Source organism: Halichoeres trimaculatus, unplaced genomic scaffold (assembly GCF_033239565.1).
Source record: "Halichoeres trimaculatus isolate MK-OKI-2021-1 unplaced genomic scaffold, fHalTri1.1 fHalTri1_scaffold_11, whole genome shotgun sequence".
In the NCBI taxonomy this organism is placed as follows: domain Eukaryota; kingdom Metazoa; phylum Chordata; class Actinopteri; order Labriformes; family Labridae; genus Halichoeres; species Halichoeres trimaculatus.
Window position 1 is genome coordinate 29,216,944 of NW_027437189.1, and position 17,088 is coordinate 29,234,031.

Here is a 17,088-nt window from a genome sequence, read left to right on the forward strand (position 1 = left end):
GCATGAATTAGCCTGGATAAAAGACTGCTGCTAGCTCTGCTACAGTTAGCAATACTCAGTACACCAACTCCACAGTTTTTTTTTTTTGTTTTTTTTTTTAATCAGCAGACTGATTGTGTACCCAGTTTTACCAATTTGAATGTTGTCAATTATCACTGTCTTCGAAATGTTCTCTGACCTCAAGATGAGCTGGTTCATCAAAAGTGAAAGTTTTGTAAAACTGACTGGTAAATTAACCCTTCAAGCTTTTAACTGTCACCCTGGTGCCCCTGTGGTAGTTTAACTCATTGGCTGCAAGCCATTTTCAGAGCATCTTGAAAACTACCTAAGAAGAGTGGACTCTCCTCTTTTATGTCTCTCCTCCTGTTTTTGATCCAAAAAAAACAGAGAAAACATGTTTTTATAGATTGCGCTCGTCTCAGTTGCTCCATCCTTTGATCCTCTCCATGATCTCTATCATCTTTTCTCATGATCACACCGTTCTTTCTCTCTGAACTACCACGACACATTCTCAGTGAGCTGCCTGAACTTTTCTGACCTGCAGCATCTTCCTATGCCTTATCTAACTTCTTCTTCTTATATCCATGCTGATCTCTCATCCAAAAAGCGCACTGCTCTCACTCACAGTAGTTTGCAAGTCTTATTTTGATTGGCAAGCTCCACCAGACCCTGCCTCCCCCTGCTTGATTGAACTTGGTAGTCATCAGTTAAACATCAAAACTTTTAATAGAAGGTTTTCATCTAACGTCAGCAGACATTTCCACATTTTCTTTGCATAAAAAAAAAAAAAAAAAAAAAAAAAGGGGGATTATTTAGGAGGTTATATGAGTTAGAATTGTGATCATTCCCAGATCAGCTGGCTCAGAACAAAGAGCCATAACAACAGGGTAGGACTTGGACTGATCTTGTTCCTGTTCCAAAGTACAGGTTTGAAGGCAACATTCCAATTGCAGTAATTGGACATTTAATTAAGTTGGAAAAAAATGCCATATGCTTTAATGATTCAGTCAAATATTTTTGCCTCATTGTCTTTAAATGCTTGTCAATATTTTCCTTTGAACTCACACTTAAAGAAGACATAAAGGCAGGGAAGAAAAACAGAGAAAAAGCAGCGCTGAGCTGAGCCTGAGAGCAGATGAAGGATGTGATCTTAATTGAGCTGCCGTGTTGAATAAAGGTTAACTGAAAACAAATAAAATGTCGTTCCCTGAATGACTCTTGGCTGCTCCTCTGAAGTCGCTGCCTCAGATTCACTCCTCACATACTCTCTCCTTCTCTCCTTCTCTAACCGTGGTGTTGACCCGGCTGCCTGGCACTGACTCACTTTTAGATATCTGCTCTTTGTGTCGATACACCTGAAATGAAAATGCAGCTCCAGCACACTCAGAGTGGATTTCTCTTTTGCTTGCCAAGTGTAGCTTGATGTCAGCAGTGCTCTGTGCCATAATGTTTACATATTCTGTTGTTCTCTCTATCATAGGGTTATGTTAAGACATAAAAACAATCACATCCACTTACACTGGAAAAAATTTGAAATCTTATCAAGTGACTTTGTCTTATTTTCAGTGAAAATACTTTTTTAGACTTAATATGAGCCACATTCACCTGACCAGCCCGGAAAAATGTTGTTTCAAGTTATCTAAAGACAAAATGAGGTCTCGTAACAAGCAACATGCCAATAGAAAAAGAGAAAGGTTACTCATATAGTGACATTAATCTAGTTTTAAGCAAACTTTTGAGGATTTTTTTTTTAATTCCACTGACAGATTTTTTTAACATGTTACAAGCAATTTAGACCTCATTTTTGTCTTTAAATAACTTGAAACAAGACATTTCTCTGGACTGATACATTGCATGTGGCTCATATCAAGTGTAATAAGACATTTTTTACATAAAACAAGAAAAAAACCTTTACCATTTTTACCAATTGTTTTGGAAAAATGGACACCTCTTTTTGTCATTTTTGTTTGTCCTATTCCACTTTTTGTAACAAAAGATGGGTACAAAAAAACAAAAACAAACACACACATTAAAATCAGAAAGTAGCTCAGCCATTATATAAGTGGCTTAGCTAGCAGTGTTTCTTAAAATCCTGTCTTGTGGGTACGCTCGTAATTTCCAACTGTGCTACAGTTTAGGGGTCCAGATCCACTTTTCTGGTCCTGATACCGATACCTGGGCTTGGAGTATGGACTGATACTGTTAAGGATTTCCCAGATGCAAATACACATATATCAATGATGAGACGACAGAATCAACTTGGCAGCCTTTGCGGGTTTTATTGAAGTCACACAGCTCGAAACACAGCAATCATGGTAGATGGACGGACCGACTCCCCTCAGCTTCAAACATGTATCTTTATGGAAGGTTTCAGTGACGTCATCATGTGTCTGTTTTTGCCAACTCGTCACTATGGGGATAGTTTGGCTCCAGCCAAACTACCACTGGTCACGGCATGAGATTTCCTGTACTCTCCTATCAGGGTGGAACGTTTTGGCAAAGGTTTCGAGTATTGTTTTTCGCTGCTGAGAAACTCACCTCTGACCTCTCTCACAAGCACCTTTTCCGAGAACAAGCCTGCTGCAGGTCTGGCTGAAATTACCTCAACTAGAATCTCACAAATATCATATGAAACGAATAGCTGTATGTTTAGCCTTTAAATTCGCCCTAACATAATCCCCCCTATAATTCCAATTTTGGGATTATATTAGCATAAAGCCGAATTTAAATAAAATGCAATCCCACAATGACATCACCGAAAGTCCACGTTCTTCCTTTAGCTAAAAACAACAAAAATACATATATGAAATGTAATATTGTTACCATGGATTACAAAATGATGTTAGCTTTGATAATATCAGTCTAACTACTTTGGAGTACACGTATAGATGTCTGTATATAACCAGAACATTGACTTCATCATAATCAGAATGCAGAATACATCATTCACCTTAAGAAGTTCACATCTTGCAAGGGCGAAAACCTGCCGGCTGCTTTTAGCAGGAAATTCCCTTACGGCCCCACCCGCTGGCGACCTTCATCGTGAACTTCAAGTCACTACACTTTTCACTTAAACACAACAATTACCATAGAAGCCATTTGAGATGATTAACAAAATATCTTAACTGTAAGCATTTCTCCCAAGGATAAATGTGATTAATTACCCATCTTTTTAAAACTGTTGAAGCTGATGTAGCTAAACCTCTAAGTATACCTTCTGTATTGATTACATGAACTTAAATGAACGTAATATCCCGATTATAACTGATAACATGATTAAACATACTAAAACATAACATACTCATGAACTGAAATATGCATTCACCTGTGAGAATAAGAGAAAGTAGTATAAAGGTTAATTGCAATATAATGTCCACTTAATGGTCACTTCTTGGTTATTCCCATTACTCCATCGTCCCTTGTGATATCCTCTTGCTCCTGACAACATTCAGTTTTTACGAGTTACCTCAGACGGGACTCTGTTCATCTCCATCAGAGTCGTCACAGTAGTCAAGATTGGGGTACAAGTCCGGATATCTCCCATTCTCTGCGTCCTTTTCGTCCAGGCAGAGTTGTGCTTTTTGGGACGGAGTCATCATGTTCAACATTTGTGCTCGCTGGAGACCAGCCACCATCATCAGCTGTCTGTCCAGAGCCTGCTCACACCGTTCATAGGCTCTGTCTCCTCCGAGGTGCTGATTCGTCTCGGTCGTGGGTCTGGTCTCCAGGGCATTCAGCTTTACTCTTTGAGTCTCCACTTCCCATGTTCCTATGGGTATCCACATCAGAATGCTTGTTACGCTCAGGACACACCACAATGTCATTTTGTTCATCTTTGTTTTTTAACTCAATACCGCCCTTTGTTTTCCCTGGAACTGCCGTGCAGTGAGACAGGTGATACCACGTTCCACTTCCTTCAACCTGAACTGCTGTTGGGGTAGCTCGCACCACTGTGTACGGCCCCTCTCGTCGCGGCTCGTTCCACTTTCTTCGGAAGACCTTGACGTACACCTGATCACCCGGCACCACCAGTCTCTTGGTCCCCTGGTCAGGGATTGGCTCTCTCCTCTTTTCCTGTAGGTAGATAGTCTTATGTATTGCAGTTAGTTGGTTCATATAGTCTTTAAGCTCAACTTGTAACTGCTCAAGGGGAGGTCCCTTATACGGACCTCGCAACTGCGGAGCTGGCATAGGCCGGCCTGTTAGCATTTCATGCGGGGTTAAATGCGTGCTTCGGTGAGTTTGCATACGATAACTCATTAGTGCAAGCGGCAGAGCATCTACCCAGTTCAGCTTTGTGCTGGCACAGATCTTATTGATCTTTGCCTTAAGAGTTCCATTTATTCGTTCAACCATCCCGTTGCTCTGGGGATGATATACGGCGGATAATCTCTGTTTTATTCGCAGCTGTTGGAGGACACCCTTGGCAACTTTATGTATAAAAGCAGACCCATTATCTGAACTTATTTCTGACGGTATGCCAAATCTTGGAATAACCTCTCTTGTCAGAAATTTAACCACAGTCTCTGAACCCAAGATTTTTGATGGAACCGCCTCTACCCAGCGTGAAAATCGATCTATGATGACTAACATATAGCGCTTCCCCTGCACTGGTTTTATCATGTCAACATAGTCTATGGCTAGGTGTTTGAACGGACCTTCAGGGACTGGGATGTGTCCAATTGGTGTTTTTATTGGTTTTCGTACATTATTTTGAGCACAGATTTCACATTGGCTTAACACTTCATCGACCATAGCTTGCATGTATGGTGACCAATATCCCTGTTGTCTTACCTTTTTTAATACCTCCCCCCTTCCACAGTGGTCTGCACTGTGTACTTCGGAGATTAAAATGGTCAACAGGGGCACCGGTGCAACCAACAGTCCTTCATGGGATCTCCATAAGCCTTTTTCGTCTGTTGACGCCCCTCTTTGTCGCCACAAGTTTTGTTCTGTTTCACTTGCCTCTTTTTGTATTAAGACAATGTCTTCAGGAGTGACTGTTGGTTCAAGTGAGATCTCAGGAGCCAAGATGGCTGCTTCGCACTTGGATGCTGCTTTGGCAGCCTCATCGGCTGCATTATTTCCTTTTATCACTACATCGTTACCTTTACGATGAGCTTGACACTTAATGATAGCAAGTTTGGATGGCAACATCATTGCCGACATCAATTCACTTATCTGGTTACCATGCTGTATTGGACTGCCATCTGTTCTTCTGAATCCTCTTTGTCTCCACAATGAACCAAAAAGATGGCAAACTCCGTGCGCATATGCTGAGTCAGTGTATATATTAGCTACTTTCCCCTGTGCTAATTTACACGCTTCAGTCAATGCTTTTAATTCGGCCAGCTGTGCTGAACATGGTTGAGCACAACTTTCAGCTTTTTCTGTAACAAACTTGTTAGCTTCTTGTTTCACTACCGCAAACCCTGCATGATTTCCTAGGTGGTCTCGGTAGCAGGAACCATCAACAAAGTATGTCACATCTTCACAGATTACTGGTGTGGACTCAAGGTCAGGTCTGAGTTTTGTGTATCTCATTGTTTCGGCGATGCACTCATGAGGGTCACCCTCAGTTTCTAGAGGAATCACGTTTGCTGGATTTGTTGTTTGACATCTCTTTATTGTTATATCTGGATACGACAACAACGGTGTATACTGCAAACAGCGTGACTGAGTTACAACGAACTTCCCTTGGTTTATCAACTCACTGATTTTGTGATGAGTGAGAATAGTAACGGGATACCCCATTGTTATTGTGGATGCTTTTTCATATGCAAAATGCACTGCAGCTAGGCCCTGATAACATGGCGGCCACCCCTGAACCACATTGTCAAGTTTTGTACTGTAGTATGCTATGGGCTGTTTTTGACGACCACTGCATGTTTCCTGCATTAACACAGCTGTTGCATACATGTCTGCTCTGTTTGATACATACAACAAGAATGGTTTGTCGTAGTTTGGTGTTGCAAGACAAGGAGCGGTTTGCATTTCTTGTTTCAGTGTTTCGAACGCTGTCATTGCTTCGCTCGTCCATTTCAACTGAGCTTTCAAAGATACATTACCTGCTGCTTTGATCATTTCTCTCAATGGAGAAGTTTTTTCGGCATAGTCCTCAATCCAGTCAGAACTGTAACCCGTCATTCCCAAGAATGTCATCATCTGCTGTACATTCCTTGGTCGCGGGACTCTACTCACGCCCTCCACCTGGGAGGGAGATATTGCTATTGTCCCATGAGAGATTGTTCTTCCCAGGTACTCCACTTGAGGCTGACAGTACTGCAGTTTTGTTTTGGAGACCTTGTGTCCCCCCTCTGCCAGCCTTTGGAGCACCTTCACTGAATCTCGATGACACTCATCCAAGGAGGATGAGCAGATCAGCAAATCGTCCACGTATTGAATTAGTGTGCTGTCAATTCCAATATCCTCCAAATCTTGCTTGAGGACTTGGTTGAACACATGTGGACTGTGCTTCATTCCTTGTGGGATTCTTGTATATGTTAACTTTTTTCCTCTGTAGGTAAATGCAAACAGGTGTTGCGATTCCTCGGCTAAAGGGATGCTAAAGAACGCAGAGCACAAGTCTACCACTGTGAAGAACTTTGCATCCGGTGGAACATTTGTGAGGAGTGTGTGTGGATTTGGCACATCCGCTGGTAGGTCCTGTATGATTTCATTAACTGCTCTCAAGTCATGCACCAATCGGTACTTTGATTTGTCACTTTTTAAGACTGGAAAAATAGGTGTGTTACATGCACTGTTTGTCTCGATTAACACACCTGCTTTGATTAACCCCTCTATTGTTTTGCTCACACCTGCCTCAGCGTCCGATTTTAATGGATACTGCATGCGATTTGGCAGATGTAAGTTTGGTTTGAGTTCGATTCTGACCGGATTGGCAGATTTTACTAAACCCACATCAGTGTCATGCTTTGACCACAGCTGGTCAGGAACCCGTAATGTCATGTCTTCAAATAGCCCGTTTTTGTCTTTGCTACTTTCAGTGAGTACCTGCTGTGTGCTAGGTTCGGGAATTACCACTTCCTGTGGCTTAGAAATCATTGTTGTGTCACACAAAATTTTCAACATGTCCCCTTTTTGTGAAATCAAGATTAATGGGTTGTCAGTTTCTTCCCATTTAATTCGGGCAGCGGCCCGCATCATTGGTCCCAAATCTTTTGATCTAAAGTTTTCATTTACCAGCAGCGTGATGTGTGGCAAAGACTCAGGGACGTTGTACCATTCAGAAATAAATGAGTTCTCTTGTACATTTAGAGCTGCCCCCTGTTCACCCACTATAATATACTGTGAGCTCAAATTGATTTTTACACCTGCGGTTGCCTCATCCCACTTTTCTTCAAATGTTTCGCTGCCCGATGCGTCGTAGTACATTGTACAATGATACTCAGAAAATGTCTTTTTTGCTTTTGGTAGCTGCACTTGAATGTACTTTTCCCATTTTTGGAATGTCTCTGTCACAGGCCCTGTGATGTCGCCCAACCAATACACCTTGGCGCCCTCTGTTTGCATGTACATTTGAGATACCAACCCAGCGCTGTCGATGTACACACCCAGTGGTGAACACCAAATTTTAATTTTCAGTTTACATAATGCATCTCTCCCCAATAGGTTAACTGGTGTTTGGTTCGATACCAAGATAGGAATTCTGATTTCCTTTTCGTCTGTTGCTATTCGCACTGGAGCTGTCATAGGAATTAACTGTTTTATACCCGAGAACCCCACTGTTTTCACACATTTGCCTGAGAGGGGAAGGTGAGAGCCACATTCAGGACACACACAAGTGTGTGTTGCTCCAGTGTCTACCAACATTGATGTTTGCTTATTTTCAATTTTTACTTGCAACATTGGTTCTGCATCAGCTCCTTTGGTGATTAGAGGAAGCTGACCCTCCCCTGTGGGATTCTCTGGGCACCCCTAATACCCATGGTTTGGACCTGCCCATGGATTGGTTGGTCCTCCACCTCTCTGTTGCGTGGGCTGCACTCCACGACCACTTTCTGCCCACTCGGGATTCGCTCGTGAATTTGGACAATACATCGCTTTGTGGTTGGGTTCACCGCAGTTCCAGCAGCGTCCTGGTATCGACTGTCTTCCTCCCCTCCCCCTCTGACCCTCCCCTCTACGCTGCATTGGCTGTCTTTGTGGGCCATAATATGGAGGGTTTCTTGGAGGTTGTGAGTACTGATGCTGCGGATATATGTTAACCACTGGTGTTGCTTGTGGAGGGGGCGCCGATGGAGCATTCTCAATTGGTTTTGGTGTGATCTGTGCTGCTTGTCTTGCAGTGTCAGCTACGACAGTAGCTTGGGCTTTTACTTTATTTTTACTCTGTAATTCACCAAGCTGCAGCTGTGCCAGTTTCCTCTGTACATTTTTCTCCTGTTCTTTGTTATTTTGCTCCTCCTTGCGATACTTTTCCACAACGTGGGTCACGTGATCGCAAAATTGTCTGTGAGGCATAGATGTCAGTCCAACCACATCCTCCAGTTTGCTTCGGCATGGGGTTGGCAGAGCCTCCACGACTGCATTTCTGAACAAAATCACCAAAGTTGGGCTTTTGTCCACTTCCTCCTCTGTTTCCTGCTTCCATCTTTTTAACAGCTTGTTGATATAGGTTGTCGGGTTTTCACTTTCTTGCAGGGGGTCACCTTTTAGAGCCTTAGGATCCGTTCTAGTTGGATACTCTGTGCGTAACGCTTGCCAGAGTGTTGTGCGATACGCATTAAACTCTGTTCCATCCGCTCTTGGATCAATCATCCAGCCATTGCCACTTTGTCCCAAAATGTTATTCATTGCAGGAGCTCCAAATGATTGAGCCCACACAGACTTAATGTCTCCCAAAGCTAGTAGTTTTCCCACTGTTTCTTCTTCAAATGCCCTGATCCACTTGCTAGCGCCCTCATGGACATCTGGCAGCCGTGAAACCAGCCCAGCAAGGTCGAGTGTCTGCCATGGGATGTAATGACCCTGGGTGCCCTTAATCAGAATTGGATACTGCCCGTCTGTGTACCTATCTGGTGGGTGTATGTTTGGTCTGTATCTAAGATCATACTGTCTCTGCATTTTAGCTTCGGGGTGTACACCTGCAGTCTGAGTCGGTGTCCCTTTTTTCCCTTCTTTTGATTGCTCCCCTGTTGCTGGTCCCTTAACTGTATGATCATACTGTTCGTCTATAGCTCCCTCTAATTGTTGGATCTCTGTTCTGTTTGTTTCTCTCTCATAATCTGTTCCCACACTCTCTAAATCTAACCACCATGTCGTTGATGCTGACTGTCTGCTGTCGTAGTCTGCGTAGCAGTCTAGAACAGCTTGTTTTCCCTGTGGACTTGCCTTCAGTGTGGTGCTGCAGTGTTTTGGAACTAAGTCGTGTATCTGCTCGCCCTGTGGGGACGTCTGAGTTGGCTGTGGGTTAACTCTGTGTCCAGAAGTCTGGGTCTGAACTTGAGGCTGCTGTTTTTGAGTTGGCGTTTGCGGTGGGGGCTGCTGCTGTGGCTGGGATGTGGATGGCTGCGGTGTGGATGGTTGGGTGTTAGGGGGAATACCCACACTGGCCGTATACTCTGGAGGTTTATTTGCAATCTGTGTAGTAGAACTCTGCCCTTGTCCTCCAAAACTGCTGCCCAATGACTCACTGTTCACTATATCACAGCCTCCATTAATGTGGAATGATCCTGTGATCACTGGGTATAATCCACTGATGGTTGTTGCATTGGTTTGTTCACTCTTTTTCTCTTCACTTGCTGACTCGCTCATCTGAAATTTCATCTTCCTTGCATTGTTTTGTTTGCTTCTCTGCAGCTCAGCAAGACCTTCCCTTATCGTCTTCCTGTGAGATTGGCCTTCTTCTTTGAACAGGTTGATGATCTTGATCTCCAACTCCTTCTGCTTCAGATTGCTTTTTGTCTTAAATGTTGGTTTGCGATCTTTTATGCGACATTCCATATCCCCACACACTCCCACATCAAATGTGCCCTCTTCTGGCCACGCAGGATCTAATCCTTTGTACTGTTTGTGCCACTTGTCCGAAAACTTCTGAATGTCTTTCATTAACTCTGGGTGTTTGCAGCTAATAATAGCTACTGGTGTGATATTCTTAGACATATTGATTGTATTATGATTAAATGCAATTAAAAACTCAATAATAGTAAACGTTAACGTACAAAAAACGTGTGCTCCAACCCTAAGTACCCTTGCTTTAATGTTCAGCACTTTGAAAAAACAAAAACGCTGTCCCAGCTCCGAAAGTTGTTGAGGAGAGAAAGGGAGTGTCACAGTCTCAGCCTCAGCCTCTGTCTCCAGCCTAATCAGCCTGACTCCAATCACCTGTGCTCCTGCTCACACCTGCACCTCATCTGCTGCCATCAGGCCACCTATATAAACCCCAGCTCCACACACAGTCATTGTCAGACTGTCTTCGCACTCACGCTGAGAACTTCAGACCTGTCATCAGACTGCTTACCTGTTGCCTACAAGTTCCGTCCCAGTTTCTGCCTGTTACGCCTGACCCTCGGCCTGACTACAAGGTATCGACTAAAGCTTCTGTTCGTCACTCACCCGTCTGCCTGAGTCCCCGGCTGTCGATCCTGCTTCTGTCTCGGACGCCGAGTTCTGCCTGTCCTGATCCGTGTTGGTCTACCTGGTACCTGATCCCTGCCTGTCTTCGACTCTGAGTATCGCCTGAATCCTTCTCCGTGTTGGTCTGCCTGGTTACTGAACCCTCGCCGGCCTTCTACTACGTGAGCCTTTGCCTGTACGTCTCCTGTGTGGCTCAGTCAGGAGAACGCTCGTCTAGAGTTCCTGTGGTCGCGGGTTCGATCCCCGCTCAAGCCGCAACTCCCTGCATTCAAAGACTGTCTGAGCCTTTGTCCCAAACGTCTCCTGTGTGGCTCTACGGAAGAGACACTCATCCTTCATTCCTAAGTGTGCGGGTTCAAACCCCGCTCTGAACTGTGCCTTTAAGTTTCTGCCAATAAAGACTGTTCATTGTTTATCACCAACTACTTGCTTCTGGGTCCTAAATACAAACGTGTCAGTACAGTCTGACCAGAAGATGGACCCAGCGAGTAGCACACCCTCGGCAATGGACAGATTGGGAAGAGTTGAAGAAGTGTTGGCTCATCAGGAAGGGATAATCACCACATCTGTCAGCCACCTTCAGGGTGCCGTGGATACCCTCACCCAGACAGTTACTGAGCTTGCTTCACAACTTCATGCCCCACCACCAGCTTCAGATCCTGCGCCGATCACTCAACCTCCTGCTCTGCCCGACACTCCTGAACCACGAGTGGGATCTCCTGAACGTTATGATGGAGATCCGGAGACCTGTGCTGCCTTCATTACAAACTGCACCCTGCTCTTCGCTCTCCAGCCTCGCACTTTCTCCTCTGAAGCTGCCAAAGTGGCCTTTACCATCAATCATCTGACGGGGCGTGCAAGGCTTTGGGGAACTGCTGAGTGGGATCGTCACTCTCCTGCCTGTTCCAGTTTTCTCACCTTCACCACAGAACTTCGGAAGGTGTTTGGCCAGAATCCAGACAGAGCCGGGGTAGCGGCAGGTCTCCTGAGGCACCAACAGGGTCGACGGTCAGTGGCAGACTACTCCATTGACTTCCGCACCCAAGCCAGCCGCAGTGGGTGGAACTCTACGGCCCAGATTGATGCCTTTGTTCATGGATTGGCAGACTACATTAAAGATGGACTGGTCTCATATGAACTCCCTTCGTCCCTGGATGGCATCATTGACCTGGCCACTCGGATTGACCTCCGCATCAGGGCCAGAAGAGGAGCAAGGAGTCAGACACCGACTCATCTGCCCATTTCCAGTCCACAACCCAAGAATCCACTCCGACTGTCTTCCTCTACGATGGCAGGGGACCCCGAACCTATGCAGCTGGGTCGCACCTCCCTTACCCCTGCTGAAAGAAGACGACGGATCTCCACACAGCTTTGCTTGTATTGTGGTGGGCAAGGACACTTTGTAAAAGACTGCCCGTTAAAAGAGAGAGCACTCGTAAGAGAGGAGGTACGAGTGAACTCTTCCCTCCAGACTCCTCAGGTTCTTCGTCCTTCCCCTTCTGCACGCCTGCTCCTGCCAGACGGACCCCAGACCCTGGCCACCCTCATCGACTCTGGTTCAGACTCCAGTCTCATCAGCAAGAGAGTCGTAGAGCAACTTGGACTGAGTCTGGTTCCCCTCCAACAACCAATTCCAGCTAAAGCTCTGGATGGCCATCTGATGGGAGTTATCACTCATCAGACAACTCCTGTTACCATGCTCATCTCTGGCAACCATAAAGAGACTATCCAGTTTCACGTGCTTGAGCATCCTGACATGCCGCTGGTCCTCGGCTACCCCTGGCTCCGACGACATAACCCTGTCATAGACTGGTCTACTGGCTCCATCCGTGGTTGGGGAACCGCCTGTCATCTTTCCTGCCTAAAAGATGCCATGTCTCCGCACCCCCCTGTCTGCACCAAGGTCCAGCCTGAACTCTCAAGGGTGCCCCCTGAGTATCACGATTTCAGTGCTGTGTTTAGCAAGGCCAACGCCACATCTCTGCCACCACATCGACCCTATGATTGTGCCATTGACCTTCTCCCAGGCACCACTCCTCCCAAGGGAAGGTTGTATTCCCTCTCTGCACCAGAACGAAAGGCCATGGAGGACTACATTAATAATTCCCTGTCTGCTGGCATCATCCGTCCTTCTTCCTCACCTGCTGGCGCAGGATTCTTCTTCGTGGAGAAGAAGGATCGCTCCCTGAGGCCTTGTATTGATTATCGAGGGCTCAACGACATCACTGTGAAGAACCGCTACCCCCTGCCTCTCATCTCCTCCGCCTTCGAGCTATTACAGGGAGCTACGGTCTTCACAAAGTTGGATCTTCGCAACGCCTACCACCTCGTCCGCATCAGGGAGGGAGACGAATGGAAGACGGCGTTCAATACTCCCATCGGTCATTATGAGTATCTTGTAATGCCATTTGGACTTACTAATGCCCCAGCCGTCTTTCAGGCCCTTGTCAACGACGTTCTCCGAGACATGTTGAACCAGTTCGTCTTTGTGTACCTCGATGACATCCTCATCTTCTCCAAGAACCTCAGTGACCACGTGCATCATGTCCAGTCTGTGCTCCAGAGACTTTTAGAGAACTCACTCTTTGTCAAAGCTGAGAAGTGTGAGTTTCACGCTCCCACCGTCTCCTTCCTGGGCTTCATCGTTTCTAAGGGCCACATCCAAATGGAGCCATCCAAGGTTTCCGCAGTCACCTCCTGGCCTGTTCCTGAGTCCCGCAAGCAGCTCCAAAGATTCCTGGGCTTTGCCAACTTTTACCGCCGGTTTATCAGGAACTACAGCACGGTCGCTGCTCCCCTCACCGCTCTAACAAGCAACAAGAAAACTTACCTCTGGTCACCTGATGCAGACACTGCCTTCCGCACCCTGAAAGAGAGGTTCACCACTGCCCCTATTCTCCTGATGCCTGATCCAGACCTTCAGTTCTTGGTGGAGGTAGACGCCTCTGATGTTGGAGTAGGAGGCGTCTTATCCCAGCGTTCCCCTTCAGACCACAAGCTCCATCCATGTGCCTTTTTCTCTCGTCGACTGACCCCCGCTGAGAGGAACTATGACATCGGCAACCGCGAGCTTCTGGCGGTAAAGCTCGCATTGGAGGAATGGAGGCACTGGCTGGAGGGAACTAAGGAGCCGTTTCTTGTATGGACTGACCACAAGAACTTGGAATACATCAAGACTGCTAAGAGACTCAATGCCCGTCAAGCCCGGTGGTCCCTGTTTTTCTCAAGGTTTAATTTCACTCTGTCCTACCGTCCTGGTTCCCGCAACACCAAACCGGATGCCCTTTCCCGCCAATACCTCCGAGATGAGGACAGCCCAGAGAAGGATGCTCCCATCCTAGCTCCTCCTTGTGTCGTCGCCATCCTCACTTGGGATATCGAGGAGAAAGTTAAAGCCGCAACCCAAGGTCAAGCCGGTCCCAGTTCCTGTCCCCCTTGCTGTCTTTTTGTTCCTGAGGCTCTACGGTCCGAGGTTCTGCAGTGGGCCCACTCATCCAACCTGACCTGTCACCCTGGATCCCGACGCACACAGGAGGTTCTCCTTCAGAGGTTCTGGTGGCCCACGCTAGAGGAGGACACTCGGGACTTCGTCAAAGCCTGTCAGATCTGCAGTCAACACAAGTCCTCCCGTCAGGCTCCTGCCGGTCTCCTCCAACCTCTGCCCATCCCACATCGTCCATGGTCCCACATATCCTTGGACTTCGTCACCGGTCTACCTACCTCCGATGGACATACGGCTATCCTCACTGTGGTTGACCGGTTTTCCAAGATGGTCCACTTCATTCCCCTGCAGAAGCTTCCGTCCGCCAAGGAAACTGCACAACTGGTCCTCCATCACGTCTTCCGCATCCATGGTCTTCCGTTGGACGTGGTGTCAGACCGTGGGCCTCAGTTCTCGTCTACCTTTTGGAGAGAATTCTGCCGCCTCCTGGGAGCCACCGCCAGCTTATCTTCCGGCTTCCACCCTCAGTCCAACGGACAGACCGAACGGATGAACCAGGAGATGGAAACGGCTCTTCGGTGCACTGTATCCCAGAACCCTTCTACCTGGTCCCAGCAGCTCCTATGGGTTGAATACGCCCATAACTCCTTGGTCTCGTCCTCCACCGGCCTGTCCCCGTTCCAGTGTGTGTACGGCTACCAGCCCCCGTTGTTTCCGGCTCTGGACAATGATGTCTCCTGCCCGTCCGCCCTTGCCTTCGCCAGACGTTGCCGTCGAACTTGGGCCCGAGCCAGGGCTGCACTCCAGAAGGCCGTCCACCGTTACTCCTCTTCAGCCAACCGCCGTCGGACTCCTGCTCCAACCTATCAGGTGGGTCAAAAAGTTTGGTTGTCTACCAGAGACCTACCTGTTAGAGTTGAGAGCAGGAAGCTTGCACCTAAGTTTGTGGGTCCTTTCCCCATCCAGAGAATCATCAATCCGACGGCGGTGAGGTTGACGCTTCCCCGGTCCATGAGAGTTCATCCCACCTTTCATGTCTCCCGGATCAAACCTGTCCATGAGAGTCCCCTGTCTCCTGATGTTCCTCCTCCTCCTCCTCCACGGTTTATCGACGGGGGTCCTGCCTTCACCATCTGCCGTCTGCTCCGTTCCCGTCGGCGAGGGAGAGGCCTGCAGTACCTCGTGGATTGGGAGGGATACGGTCCCGAGGAGAGGTCATGGGTGCCTTCCCGGAACATCTTTGATAAGGACCTCATAAAGCAATTCCACGAGGGCCACCCGGAGCAGCCGTCCCTGAGGAGGCAAGGACGCCGGTCACAGCAACCTTCTCTTGTCACCCCTGTTGATCCTCCGTCACCAGAGGATTCCGAAGAGGATGAAGAGGAGGAGGGGATTCCACCTGATGTCCGTGAGGACTCCGCCTCGGAAGAGTACTGAGGTACTCTTCCCACCCACCCCGCCCCTGTTGATGTGTTGGACGTCGGGAGCCGTCCCTTGAGGGGGGGGTTCTGTCACAGTCTCAGCCTCAGCCTCTGTCTCCAGCCTAATCAGCCTGACTCCAATCACCTGTGCTCCTGCTCACACCTGCACCTCATCTGCTGCCATCAGGCCACCTATATAAACCCCAGCTCCACACACAGTCATTGTCAGACTGTCTTCGCACTCACGCTGAGAACTTCAGACCTGTCATCAGACTGCTTACCTGTTGCCTACAAGTTCCGTCCCAGTTTCTGCCTGTTACGCCTGACCCTCGGCCTGACTACAAGGTATCGACTAAAGCTTCTGTTCGTCACTCACCCGTCTGCCTGAGTCCCCGGCTGTCGATCCTGCTTCTGTCTCGGACGCCGAGTTCTGCCTGTCCTGATCCGTGTTGGTCTACCTGGTACCTGATCCCTGCCTGTCTTCGACTCTGAGTATCGCCTGAATCCTTCTCCGTGTTGGTCTGCCTGGTTACTGAACCCTCGCCGGCCTTCTACTACGTGAGCCTTTGCCTGTACGTCTCCTGTGTGGCTCAGTCAGGAGAACGCTCGTCTAGAGTTCCTGTGGTCGCGGGTTCGATCCCCGCTCAAGCCGCAACTCCCTGCATTCAAAGACTGTCTGAGCCTTTGTCCCAAACGTCTCCTGTGTGGCTCTACGGAAGAGACACTCATCCTTCATTCCTAAGTGTGCGGGTTCAAACCCCGCTCTGAACTGTGCCTTTAAGTTTCTGCCAATAAAGACTGTTCATTGTTTATCACCAACTACTTGCTTCTGGGTCCTAAATACAAACGTGTCAGGGAGGGCTTCTCACGAAGGGAGGGGGCGAGTAAAGAGAGCAGGCCGCAGGAAAAGCCTTCAGCGTATAGGGCGGGAAAAGCCTGGTGTCTAAGTGTAGCTTTCTATTTGTGTAACACGCTCCTCCCAACTCTACTTCCTGAATCCTCAGTCTAGTTTTGACCGTCAAACAGGCAACTTCCTCAATTCTCTCCGTGTGCCATTCCCAGCTGTCTTGATTTCAACTTTATCACATCCACACTTACTCACATTCTCTCTATTTGCTCTTACACTTCACACATCCACCTTTTCTTGCTCAGAAAAGCTTAACACGTGCTATTATATACTTTTTGGTTTTATCTAAGGCCCTAGGCCCACAATTCCCAGTTTTTCCACAGTACATGAGATTTATGTTCAGTTTGGCATACACAAGCCCCTAATCTTTGCACAATACGGAGCACATCAGCATAGCACATGAAGTTAGTGTTAAGGTGAACGTAACTCAGAGCAGCACATTAGACTCATTTAGCAGATTCCACGAAATTATACCCCATGCAGCATAAATCAGCCAGCATTTAGTTTACATAGCACATGTAATATCAGATCTCAAAATGTATTATTGCACTCAGCTTCCACATCCAACACACATCACTCGCACACATAAACACACACAAACGGCAGCTGCTTTACTTCCACACTACACTGAGGGTTAACCCACACACACAAGGAAGTGAGACGTGGGAGACAAAGGAAAAGAGACGCTCATTCACTCCGTCTAGTCCGTCAGCAGTCAA

At 47.3% G+C, this 17,088-nt stretch overlaps 1 protein-coding gene across 1 annotated transcript in view; it reads left to right on the forward strand.

Annotated features, from left to right (window-relative positions):
- LOC141799091 (plexin-A1-like) overlaps window positions 1-17,088 on the forward strand; it is a 453,927-nt gene that overhangs the window by 263,644 nt on the left and 173,195 nt on the right. The gene's annotated exons all lie outside the window — the stretch shown is intronic.